The sequence below is a fragment of the Eleutherodactylus coqui genome, chromosome 4, assembly GCF_035609145.1.
Source record: "Eleutherodactylus coqui strain aEleCoq1 chromosome 4, aEleCoq1.hap1, whole genome shotgun sequence".
Taxonomy (NCBI): Eukaryota; Metazoa; Chordata; class Amphibia; order Anura; family Eleutherodactylidae; genus Eleutherodactylus; species Eleutherodactylus coqui.
In genome coordinates this window covers 135974434-135987160 of record NC_089840.1, presented here as the reverse complement: position 1 = coordinate 135987160, position 12727 = coordinate 135974434, and the positions used below count along the sequence as shown (strand labels likewise).

Genomic DNA, 12727 nt, shown 5'->3' with positions numbered 1-12727 from the left:
CCCTGGTCCTCTCCAACAATTTTTTCATGTATAAGAATCAATTTTTTCGTCAGAAATGCGGTATGGCGATGGGGTCGAACATGGCCCCCGCCTACGCAAACATCTTCATGCGTTACGTAGAAGAGACGCTTCTGTGTACCTCCCCAGCCTGGACCAATGTCCAGGTCTGGTGGAGGTACATAGATGACGTCTTCATTGTTTGGAGGGGTACCTTAGAGAATCTTACTTCCTTTAATAACGAGTTGAATAATTTTCTACCAGAGCTTGAATTCACCCTTGTAGCTTCTGAGGTGGCAGTGCAATTTCTGGATGTCTAGGTTATCAGACAGGGTAATGGGTTCACGACTCATCTGTATTCTAAGCCAACGGACAGAAACAATTTGCTTAATTTCAAGAGTTGTTATCCACCAGCAATGGTGCATTCCTTGCCGTGGAGCCAAATGCTCCGCGTCCGATAGCAGATGATGCCTTTTTTATTCACGGTTGGAGGCCATGTGTAAAAAAGATTCTCTCAGAGGCTATCCCCAGGATCTTATTCGACACAGACAACGGGCACAAATGTTACCTCGTGAACAAACTCTGATTCTGAGACAGCGTTCGCATACTAAAGACCGTATTCCGTTTGTGTCCACATACGGACCCTACAGTATGCGTATTAAGCACATCATATGTAAACATAGGCATTTATTGTCTACCTGCCACCTTGAGATTAAGGAATTTTCCAATCAGCCGTTAATGTCGTTTAGGCATGGGCGCAATTTTAAAGACCAGTTGGTATGTACAGTTGACCAGGTGCAGTTGACATGTACACAACAAACTCTACTGCCCTTCAGAAAAGGGGAATTTCCCATGTCATGGGTGTGTGACATGCAACAACTTGGTGAGGGGCAGTAGTTTCACGCATCCACACACCGGTAAAATATACCCTATCAAGGGTTGGTTTAATTGTCGATCAGCTTTTGTAATTTATATAATCACTTGCCCATGCGGCCTCGTATATGTGAAAGACGACTAATGAGGTGCGCCAACGCACAACAAGTCACAAAAGCACAATTCGAACGCGCAAGACCAATTTGCCTATCCCACGACACTTTATAGATTCAGGACATGCGCTAAACTGACTACGCTATACAGTGATCGATACCGTCAAGGCAAGTACCAAAGGGGGCGATAGAAAACGACAACTAAAACTTATTGAAGCAAGGTGGATTTATGAGCTTGACTCATTATCCCCTAATGAACTTAATAATGTCTATAACCCCCCTTACGTATGTTCTGTGATGTAATCATACGCGATTTATGCAATTTTTGAGTTTTATACTGACCATTTAAGCTGACTCCAATGTTTTGCATTATGTTTTTTCATATTCTTGTTTTTCTGTTTTTACAGATTGACGATGGTTGGACGGTTTGTGGATTGGGGTCTTGTATTTTTTCCTCATGATGCTTTTTTTTTTTAACCCCCTCCTATTTTTTTATGCATTATAAGTATATGAGATGACATCCGCATTATTTACATTGTTTTGGTAACAATAAAGCATTGAAGTATATTTCCCGTGCAGATACATTGTTTATTTGAGACATCAATACTATAGAGGGGCGCTATAGCAAAGTTTTATTCTCTGCATTTATATTATGGATAGACGCATGACGATCTAATAGCTATGAGGTATATAACCCAACAGCGCATTGCACTCTACCACATCCCTTATGGTGATCTAGGACAGATTTTGTTTCTTCATATGACCTGATAAAAAGTTTTTACAGTTTATGCATAATGCGCTGGAGTATATCCCTGAGAAAAATGGGTCATCCATTTTTGCAGATTATGCTTTTGAATAACAGTTTGATTGTTTAAGACTAATCCCCGGTACAAATTAGTGTACATAAGCTTGTTTACGGGGGAGTCACTGCAGCAATGAATGTATTAGTAGGTTGATACAGTAATGATAACATAATGCTAGATCTGACGTGCAGCTACAAGATGGACATTGTGGGGGTTAACTGTACACTGTGTGGACGCCTCTTCTGTATGTAGGGATGTCCTGGTTATGTGATTACAACATACGGGGCAACAGGACGGCCTCCGGTCGTCATGGAGACCTGGCAGCGCTGTTGCGTAGCCGCAGCGCATGCGCAGTTGCGTAGCCGCAGCGCATGCGCAGTGGATACTGACCGGCAGAGGGGAGTTTTCCCCCTACACTCCACTTCCGAGACCTTGTGACGTCAGTGCTTATCCTGGCACCTGCGCACTGAGAACATATGAACGCCAGCTTACTGTCATGATGGCTGCTCCACACAGCTGAAACAACATGCAGGACATCTGATGTGCAGACTCCTCCATCCCGATCCGTCCCACGATCCGGTCAGCAACTTTGCTTTAGGTGTTTTTAATTAATTATGAGTGTCTTATTGGTTGTGGGCCATGTCTCTTTTGTATATCATGTGGTGTATGTGCATATGTCTTGTTTCACTTGACAAAGACCACAGAAACTTGAAGGTTAAAACGTTGTGCTATTGATGGATGGATTAAAGATTTCTACGTTTGCAACAATTTCCTTGGATGCTGCTTCCATTTCATTATATTGGGATTTAAGTTTTGTGGGATCTTGGTTCCAGATCTGGTGACGGAAGTGTGCAAATCACTGCCTTCATTGATTCCACCCTCCTAATTCAGAGGTATAGTGTGTTGTCATTGCTTGACTGAATATTATATTGTGACATGGATCCGGGACAGCGGGCACCACTTGATGGAGCGGGCTTGACGACACGGCCAGTTTCAAGGGATTCTGGCCCATCCAGCATCTTTATGTATACACATTATGACGCTACTCAAGATTCTGATGTTTTTGAAATGGAATACCAGCATGATTGTCTAGCATTGATGCAAAAAGAAAATTTAAGTTTTAAATAGTTACTGAAACTCCCTGTAACAATGCATATTTTGAGCTTTTTGTAGATGGTCCCAGAGTTAAGACTGGCGACTCCACATGGGATATGCAGTGGTCACACGACAAGATGTCCTAAAAGCAGAATGCCTCCGCATGTCAGCACAAGAAGTGGAACTGAAGGCCCTCACTGAGGCGTGTAGATTGGCGAAAGGTATGACGGCAGCCATTTACATTGACTCCTGGTATGTATTTGGCATAGCTCATGATTACAGCCCAATATGGAAGGCCTAACAGTTTATTAACCTCAGCAGGACAGCCAATTAAGAATGGTGCAGAGTCTCATGGAGGCCGTACTTCTACCTGACAAAGTTGAGAGCTCACACCAATTCCTACACTGGAGAAGCAAGAGGCAACACCCTCGCCGACAGCTCAGCAAAGTAAGTGGCCCTCAAGCCGTGGAATAAAAAGCATTGACAGTAGCTTTGGGCATTGACAGTAGCTTTGGGCATTGACAGTAGCTTTGGGCATTGACAGTAGCTTTGGGCATTGACAGTAGCTTTGGGCATTGACAGTAGCTTTGGGCATTGACAGTAGCTTTGGGCATTGACAGTAGCTTTGGGCATTGACAGTAGCTTTGGGCATTGACAGTAGCTTTGGGCATTGACAGTAGCTTGCCTGTAACTACAGCCATCTATGACAGGATATGGAGAAAGTTCTCAGAAATCTGTAAACTAGATCCGAGCAGAATTCCAGAGATTGATATACCCACAATCCTGGAATTCCTGCAGGCGGGCCTAGAGAAAGTTCTTAGCCCAAGAACTCTTAGGGTTCAGGCAACGGCATTAGGCTCATACCTAGATTTCCCCTTGGCGGAACACCGCTGGGTTCGTAGGTTCCTTAAAAAGGCAGACAGGCTTCAGCCCTTTATTAGGGAAAGCTTCCCTACTTGGGACCTAAATCTAGTCCTAAAAAGTTTCTGCCAACCACCCTTTGAACCCCTCTCCTAACTCCCCCTAAGACAACTTATGCGTAAAGTTGCTCTTTTAGTCGCCATAACTTTGGCCCAGAGTAGAACTACAAGCCTTATGCTGTGTCGAACCACATATGCTTGTACAGGTGTGATACGTGTGTGACGCGATTGACTTGAGTGGCTGTGCAAAGGCATAGGTAGATAGTAATCACTAATTGCTGTATGGTTTTCCATTTGCTTAATACTAGTTCAATGGACTCTTGAACTGATCTGAACATTCTACTAAGATCTACATAACAGCAGTAAATTCTGGCTAAAGCTAGCTAGAATGACAGTCATCAGATATTGCAAAGTAAGAGTCCAGATGTGGATAACTTCATAAAGAAAATATGCAGTATTATATGTTGCCAAAGTAGTACGGAGCATGCGTAAAAAAGCCTGATTAGTTATATAAGAATGACGTATATACTCATAACTGCGCAGAAGCGGATATGTCAAGTAATGAAAATGGTGTGTCTCTCTCTTCTGGGACTCAATTTGTGGTCTAGCAGACGTGCTGGCCGTTTCCTGATTCCTCCTACCAATCGTGCCTGGAGATCCCCCAATTGCGGAGTGATGCTACAATATCCGGTGATGTATTGATGCTTATCTTTGTTACCCATGTGATCGGTACGCATTATATGTTAATTAACAGTTTCACTTATATTTATATACTAAATAGTAAATAAACTTATGTATTATATATATATATATATATTTGACCTTAACACTGTCTCCTTAGTTTGTATGCTAATGAGGTTGTAGAATTGCCAAATCTTAAGCAAGTAAGACAACAGGACAACAGAATTACATTTAAATTAGACCCAGCCTTTTTACCAAAGTTGATGTCTAAAGTTCATAGAGTAGACAATTACTGTCCTCTTTTTGCCAAAACCCACGTAATGACAGAGGGAGAGTTTCACAGCTTAGATGTCAGAAGGGCCGTTCTAACGTATTTAGAGGCTACCCACTCTTTCCGAAATAACAACCTTTGTCCAATTTCATGGGCCAGGCAAAGAAAAGACAGCATCTAAAAGCACTATTGCGAGGTGGATCAAGACTGCCATCCAGGAGGCGTACAAAGTTAAAGGTCTCGATCCCCCGGGGAGAATCAAAGCCCACTTCACACGCTCCCTCTCCTCCTCATGGGCAGAGAAGGGCCAGGCATCTGCCGAGCAAATCTGCAAGCCGCCACCTGGTCTAGTTTACACACCTTTATCAACCACTATAGGGTTAACATCCAGTCGGACAGAGACCTGGGATATGGCCGAAAAGTCCTCCAGGCAGTTGTCCCACCCTAAAGTCGCCTCTAGTTTGGTATTACTCCATTGTAATGGTGCAGTCGGGATGACGACCTTGGAACGATACTGATTACTTACCGGTAGTCCCTTTTCCAGGAGTCATCACGACTGCCCATAGTTCCCTCCCTTATAGAAAAATAATGTTTTTTTTCAATGTAAATATGACCAAATAAAGGTAAATTTTGGTTCAGTAAACATTGTCCACCATAATTTGAGTCACTGAAGCATGGTGGAAAGGGAGGTGCTGTAAGGGCTGTTCCTGTCCCTACCAAGGTCAGAGGGCAACCTCCATTGTAAATGGGGCCATCATGATGACTCCTGGAAAAGGGACTACCGGTAAGTAATCCGTATCTCTTTTGTTTTGTTTAGGAGATGCAATTGCTGGATGAACAAGCATTTGCTGGGTCATTGGGTGGTCAGTGACACAGCGGGGGGCTGATAGGGCAGTTGAATGCTTACAGCCAATAATCGGCCTGTTATTTTACAGCACGATGAGGCAGGAATTTGGTTTCAGGGAAGATAAAGCCTTCTATTATGAACTATGAGCTGCTGTTATACACTGCATCCTGACATCTTATATCTCTGAAAGTACTTTTGTAATATTTACATGCTTGGATGTTCGTTTTCAAAATTGTTAACATTACAAAACTTTTCCAGGTTTTGTTCTGTAGATTACAGATGTCAGAGTATTTCCCAGATGCAATCCCTATGAAATGTCAGAGGTGCTGAACCTAAAAATCTGAAGAAGCAGACAGTGCTGTTAACCAGAGTGTGACATCCAGGAGGGTGGCTAACACCTACAGCTCTACAGCCCATCTGACCCATCACCCTCACACTGAGCACATCAAGGGGCAGAATATGTCTGGTGGACCATCCCACCCTGGAGAAAACTCATAGCGAAAAGCACAGGGAGGCTACAAGTCACCGGTGAGTCTGTGAATGTAACTGAACATTCCCCCAATTAAAAATGGATAACGTGGATTCGTGTTATCGGCCCACCTTTAACCCTTTCAGTGGCAGTCCTGCAAATTCTCCAGGACTAGCTCCACTGTGAAAAGCTTTCCTGGCTGTTTCACTATTGTACCATGCAGAACACTATGCCATAATCTGTGGCATTGTGTTCTGAACACACACCACCTGCACAGTCCCACAGAGAACCAGTATAAGACTTTTTTTAAAAAAGCGGAAAGATATAATTGATTTGTCTGCAACTTCCTTTTTATTTTTTTAATTCCTGCACGGTTTACACGTTGCCATGGAGACCATCAGCTTGTCAGAAAACAGCCGATGGTCCCTGTGGCAATGAGAGCTGGTGATTGGCTGTCAGATAGCTGGGCATCAGCTCTTACAGCAGAGAATGGAGAAAACTTATCACCTCTGTTTAACCCTTAACATGCCACGGTCTTTGTGACCGCAGCATGTAAAAAGCCGACAGAGGGAGGGTCTCCTCTGTCACCATCGGACCCCTACAATGTGATCAGAAGGTCCTGATGGGTTTCTTTGGCACCCGGAGGCTTGAATATAGCCTCTGGGTATGCCAGCTTAATTGGGGTTTGACGTTCAGGCTCTGTCTAAATGTCATAAACTGTCTAATACCCTGCTATTCCTCAGCATAGTTGAGTATTAGAAGAATAAAAAAACATTCTATGCAAGTCCCAACGGACAAAAATGTAAAAAGTTAAAGTAAAAAAATGCCAAAACTCCTCCTTTCTCCCTTTTACTTGGAAAAAAAATAAAAAATCAAGATTACACAAGTAGTATCCCTGTGTTCGTAATGATATATTTATACATATTTATTAGGTCGCCTCCTTGTCAGTTTCTTATGTAAAAAGATGATGGGAGTTCTCTTTACTGACCCCGTGTGTGTATGTATGTATGTGTATATGTATATATGTATATGGTGTTATTATAGTGCACACTTGTTAGAGCTTTGGGTATAGATAGATGATGGGAAAGATCCCTGTATTGTCCCATGATGTATTTTTACATAGTTATTAGGTTGCCCATCAGCTACGGTCCTGCCATAAAGAAAAAAATGCTTGAGCACTCAAGAATAAAAACGAACTTATTTAATTTCGATCGATAAAAAAAATCAACCAAAATCTAAACATGTTCAGCTCATAAAAGTGAAACTTTGTTATGATTACAAGCCAAAGTACCTGTTAAAAACAATAGAACACTTCCCATGTGCAGGTGATCACTATCATTAACCTTTTTTTTCCCTGATAAGTATTTTCAATAAATTTAATCTTTTATTTTTAACCCGGTTACATAATTAAACCCCCCTCTAAATCTGATATATTCTTGTCCATTCATGCTGAAGAACAAATGTATTCTGTACTGTGCATGTTGGCCGTCGCTTCTGTGCAGTCAGGTATTCTAAAGTAGACTTGGATTGCATAAACATTAGGTAGAAACTAGCTATGCTCCAACCATTACCCCATGAGTAAAGATTTCACATTACAGTACACCATATTCAAGTACAATTGAAGCAATCTATATAGCGCCAACATACTCCACAGCGCTTACAAAACAGGGGAAATAAAACAAGACCACTGTTACATGAAGTGATCCATTGATAGAAACAGTAGGGCTTGAGGGTCCTGCTCCAACAAGCTTACATACTACAAATCGTGGGATGATACAGAAGGTAAAGAAGCTCGATGTGCACATTATGGTGAGGTGGAGAGAGATGCTATACACACAGATAGTAAATGTGGTAGGGCATGTTATCAGGTATAGTTATGAGGGGTTTGTTTTAGGTGATGTGGTATGCCTCCCTGAAGAGGTGCATTTTTAAAGCACGCCTGAAATTTAGTGCATTAGTGACTTCTCGGACATTTTTTGGTAGCGCGTTCCTGAGGGCAGGTGCTGCTCTGGTTATGTCTTGTAGGCGGGAATGAGAGGTTGGAATTAGAGGGCCATTTAGTCTGATTTCATAAGCAGATGGGTGGGCATGGGCTGGGTGGTGAATTGAGATGAGAAGCAATGTGGGGCGGTGCTGTGGAGCACTTTGTGGATGAGGGTACTGAGTTTAAACTGCATTCTGTATTTGGGCAGCCAGTGCAGTGACTGGCACAGGGCAGAGATGTCCGAGTAGCGGCCGGACAGGAAGATGAGCCTGGCTGCCACATTCATGATGGATTGGAGAGGGGAGAGCCGAGCAGCGGAGGGCTATCGGGAGCGATTTGCAGTAATCGAGCAAAGAGTGGATGAGGGCAACAGTGTGTTTTTAGTGTGTTCAGTTAGAAAAGGGCGGATTCTAGTTTTGTGCAGTCAGTTTAGCGGTTTGTTATTGACAATTGTGATCTTTTTATACCCCCGCCTGCCTATATCCATAGCTCGCTCGCTCTGTCATTTAGCGTTCTCCTCAAATTACCTATTTCCTTTGTTCTGTGACCATCTATCCAATGCGATACTATGAAGTAGGTTGAGCGGTGCCGATCCTGGAGTACTCGACTAGTTTAACCATGGCTTATTATTTGTGACTGCTTTTGTTAGAGGTATATCCTTTTTTCCATGACAATCTGTTAACCTTGTCTCTAAATTCTCTTATCATGGGAGGGGACTCTTCTAACCATTCTAACCATTGCTGCGCTATCTGTATTGGCTTCCTGGCAATGAGTCTCGCTATTGCAGTTCTTGCTCTTCCACTGGTAGATCAATCATATATCCTAGGATACATAACAGCGATATGAGATTGTAATTGACACCATACACAGCACTGATCAGAGTGGGTCTTGGTCCAAGATCTATGTAGTTTTGGACATCGCCACATCACGTCTGTATAGACCTGCAGTATAAATTTCACATCGCATACATCATGGGTTATCCCTCACCCTTTCTTTATCCCCCCCCTTCCCTTCCTGGTTTGTTTGTTCCATTGTTTGTACCACTTAGACTTTGGCTTGGTGGAACATGTTTGAGCATAAATTAGCTCCCTTCTCAAGCACAATTTTTTTTGTGTACTGGGCTTTTACTGACACTGTACTAATAAACTAGAATTTTGCATTCCAGTGGCCGTTGGCATATGATTACACGGTGATCTGGTACCGTTTATGTTGGAGTTTCACCCAGCCATCCACTAGCCAGGTGTTCTCCCCCCTCCTGAGTGTCTGGTCTTCTCTAAGCTTTCTAGTCTAAGCACATTGTGCCACACTAACTGTTTTCCACCCCCATTTTACGTATGGGGTTTCCTTTCCACATGCTGCTTTCCACAGATGTGATCATGTGAGAATTTGAAGATCTCCCTCCCCTTATGACCTATATTGTCTTCTGAGGCGCTGTCTCCTCTTTGTTCTTCTACATAGGTCCCATATCTGCCTACCACTTACTCTTGGTCATGTTTAGGTTCCCCGGTTTTAGATTGCCTAGCAGGTGGGTATAAACTAAATTTTTCCTCCTGTCAACAGACGTGTATCTAATTTCTGCTATTGTGACATTGGGAGTTTCTATTTCCATATGAACTAGTTGTCTGGTATAGTCCTGTATATATATTTAGATTTTTACTGTTTTTTACAGTGTTATCTGGTATAGCAAAGCGTGATTGTTCTCAATAAGAGAAACCCACTAATCATATAGATAGCTTTTTAATGGCTAACAAATACGTTTGTTATAGCAAGCTTTCAGACCTGCTTGGGGTTCTTCCTCAGGCATAATTTTAAGACTTATTTATGTAAAAACATACACATGATCACATGGGAGGGCACAAACATGGTGTACTTGCTTTTAGCTAAATACCAGTGACAGGATAGGAGGGCATAGAGATGTAGTGATAGCACTTAAAGGGGTTGTCCCACTGCCCAAACTGAATTTTTTTATTTTTTTTTTTCCCCCATTTATGCCCTGTAGCGTAAAAGCATCGTACAATACAGCATTAGACTTAAAAATCTAGTGATTAATGGCACTTAAGTACCAGAAAGGAATGAGCATAACAGTAAAGAATTAGTCCAGTGGCAAGCAATGTTGAGTTTTTTAATGGTCTCTAAATTGATGATAGGGTGTCAAAAAACCAGCGTGTTACCTCTGCTCTGGATTTCTCATATCTCAATCTCCCCTAAAGTAAACCCCCGCCTCAGATTCATATTTCTGAAAGTACCCAAAGTGGTTTAACTTTTATATTCCCGAATTCTTATGTGACATTGGGACATAAAATTGCCTTTAAGTATGATAGCTTTCATATGTTGCATCTGTAACTAGAAAAATGCTCGGTCACAGGCTATTGTCTTTCTCTTTAATCGTGGTGATGTGCGCCCATCTTCGCTTTCATTTTTTTGTCCTGTTTCCACAACATAAATGTCTCCAACAGGACATTTACTACACAGGATCAGGTGCCCAACATCAGCTGTGGAACATGTGAACGTCCCAGGGATCTTGTAGTCCTGCTGTATGTTGGTGTTCTATATCCTGTCCCTGGTCGGTAATGCACTCCTGATTATAAGTTTCCTCAAATTTGGAGGTTGCCTCACACACTAAAAAGGAGGGTCTGGCAATATGGTTCTCAGACAGTCATCCTTGTGTAGGGTACAATGGAGTTTCTTTTCAGTTTTCCTTAGTACCTCTAACTGAGTTGTAGGTCACTACTAGAGGTACTCAACAGTTTGGTTTTTTTCTTCTGTGTATTGGAGCAGTTGATTTCTGGGTATCCTGGTGGCTCTGATGACTTGGTGGGATGGTAGCCCTGGTCTAAAAATGTCCTTAAGATGATATAGATGTTCCTTTGTCGGGTTGGAACAGATCCAGTTGGCCTGGTTGTACAGTATGGACTTTTTAATTGTATTAAGGATGGGAACGGTCCATCAGAGGTATGCGGGACAATCAATTAGTTTTCGGTATAGGGATGTCAGTACTGAGGAGTCGGCCTTTTTTTGTTGTCTAAAGTTGATTTCTGTGAATGAGGAGCTTAATGTCAGGTTTATGGTCGGGTTAAATGTGTTGAATCTCTCATCCAATTTTACTAGTTCTTGAGTGTTTGTCCAGATTGAGGTAATCAGTGTAACTGAAATATGCCAATGGTTTGCTGGTGCTGGAGGCCAGGAAGTCACTCTAAATCAGGGCTACCATCCCACCTCAATTGATAACCAAATTACCAGAGCCACCAGGATACCCAGAAATCAACTACTCCAATACAGAGAAGGAAGAAAACTGAGTAGCTCTAGTAGTGACCTACAACTCGCAGCTAGTAGTAACTAAGGGAAACTGCAAAGAAACTCCACCATACCCTACACATGGATGACTGTCTAACAACCATATTCTCAGACACTCCCCTTCGTTACAGGCAACCTCAAAATTTGAGGAACCTTATAATCAAGACAGCATTGCCCTCTGACGCACAAATACGAACTTATCCCTGCAATGTAAAAAGCTGCGAGACCTGCTGACATGTACTGACAGCGGACAGGATACATAACCCCAACACGCAGCAGGAATATAAGATCCCTGTGGGATTCACTGGTGAATGCATGTTCCACAGCCGATGTGTACCTGATCCTGTGCAATAAATGTCCTGTTGGGGGCCTTTATGTTGGGAAAACGGGACCAAAAACAAAGGCAGGATGAGATCTCACCGCCACACAACCCCTTAATGAAAATGCATTTTTTTCCCCATTTTCGTTTGTAAAAATCGTAACTAAATTTATCCATTGACGTAGATGTGTGAGGGCTTGCTTTTTGCAGGGAAAGTTGTGTTTTTCAATAATTACTGTACCATGTAATGTAGTGAAACTTTTAAATTTTAAGTGAAGTAAAATGAAAAAAAATTACATTCCACAATCTTTGAGTGCACAAACTGCAATAAAAATTGCAATACCTTATTCTATGGGTCAGTGCGATTGCTATCATACCAAACCTGTGTAGGTTTTTTGTCCTTCTTTTTTTTTTACAAACCTTAAAAATTTTTTTATTTGCCACTGTAGTCTTGTACATGCAACAACTTTTTTGTTTCCACCAAGTTGTGTAGGGCTCCTATTCTGTGAAAACCTTTAGTTTACATTGGTACCATTTTGGAATACATATGACTTTTTCATCGCTTTGTGTTGCATTTTTTTTTTCTGGGAGGCAAAGTGCATTTCTGCTGTTTCTTTGTTGGTTTTTTTTTAATTTTTTTTGGACTACGTTCACCATGCAGGGTAAATTAATGCGTTAATTTGATAGATTGGACTTTTACAGACTCGTTGATATAAATTATGTATTTTTTATTTATGATTTAGTTTTTTATTATATGTATTGCAAAAGGGAGTGCTTTAAACTTTTTTTTTTTTTTTTTTTTTAGCCCTCCTAGGTGACCACAACTTGTGCTGCTTTGGTCACTCCTGCAGTATAATGTAATGCTACAGCATTACATCATACTGCGATCTGACAGGCAGTCTATCAAACCACCCCACAGGGGTGGCTTGATAGGCGGCAGTTTAAGACTATCGTTGGGCCTTTCAGGAGGACCCCAGCTGCCATGACATCCACACAGCTTTCTACAATCTCGCCCCGGAGAGCCTTACGGGACCCCCATCCTCCCCCGAACATCAAAATTG

General features: G+C 42.0%; 1 long non-coding RNA gene across 2 annotated transcripts; it reads left to right on the top strand.

Annotated features, from left to right (window-relative positions):
- The first annotated feature begins 2872 nt into the window (after positions 1-2872).
- Positions 2873-6108, top strand: LOC136624735 (uncharacterized). 2 transcript variants are annotated; one of them, XR_010792412.1, is made up of 4 exons: positions 2873-3102; positions 3203-3328; positions 4413-4491; positions 5859-6108. It is a non-coding gene; the product is annotated as an uncharacterized lncRNA (long non-coding RNA). The 2 variants fall into 2 exon arrangements; XR_010792411.1 differs by having other exon boundaries at positions 4410-4491.
- Positions 6109-12727: the final 6619 nt, after the last annotated feature.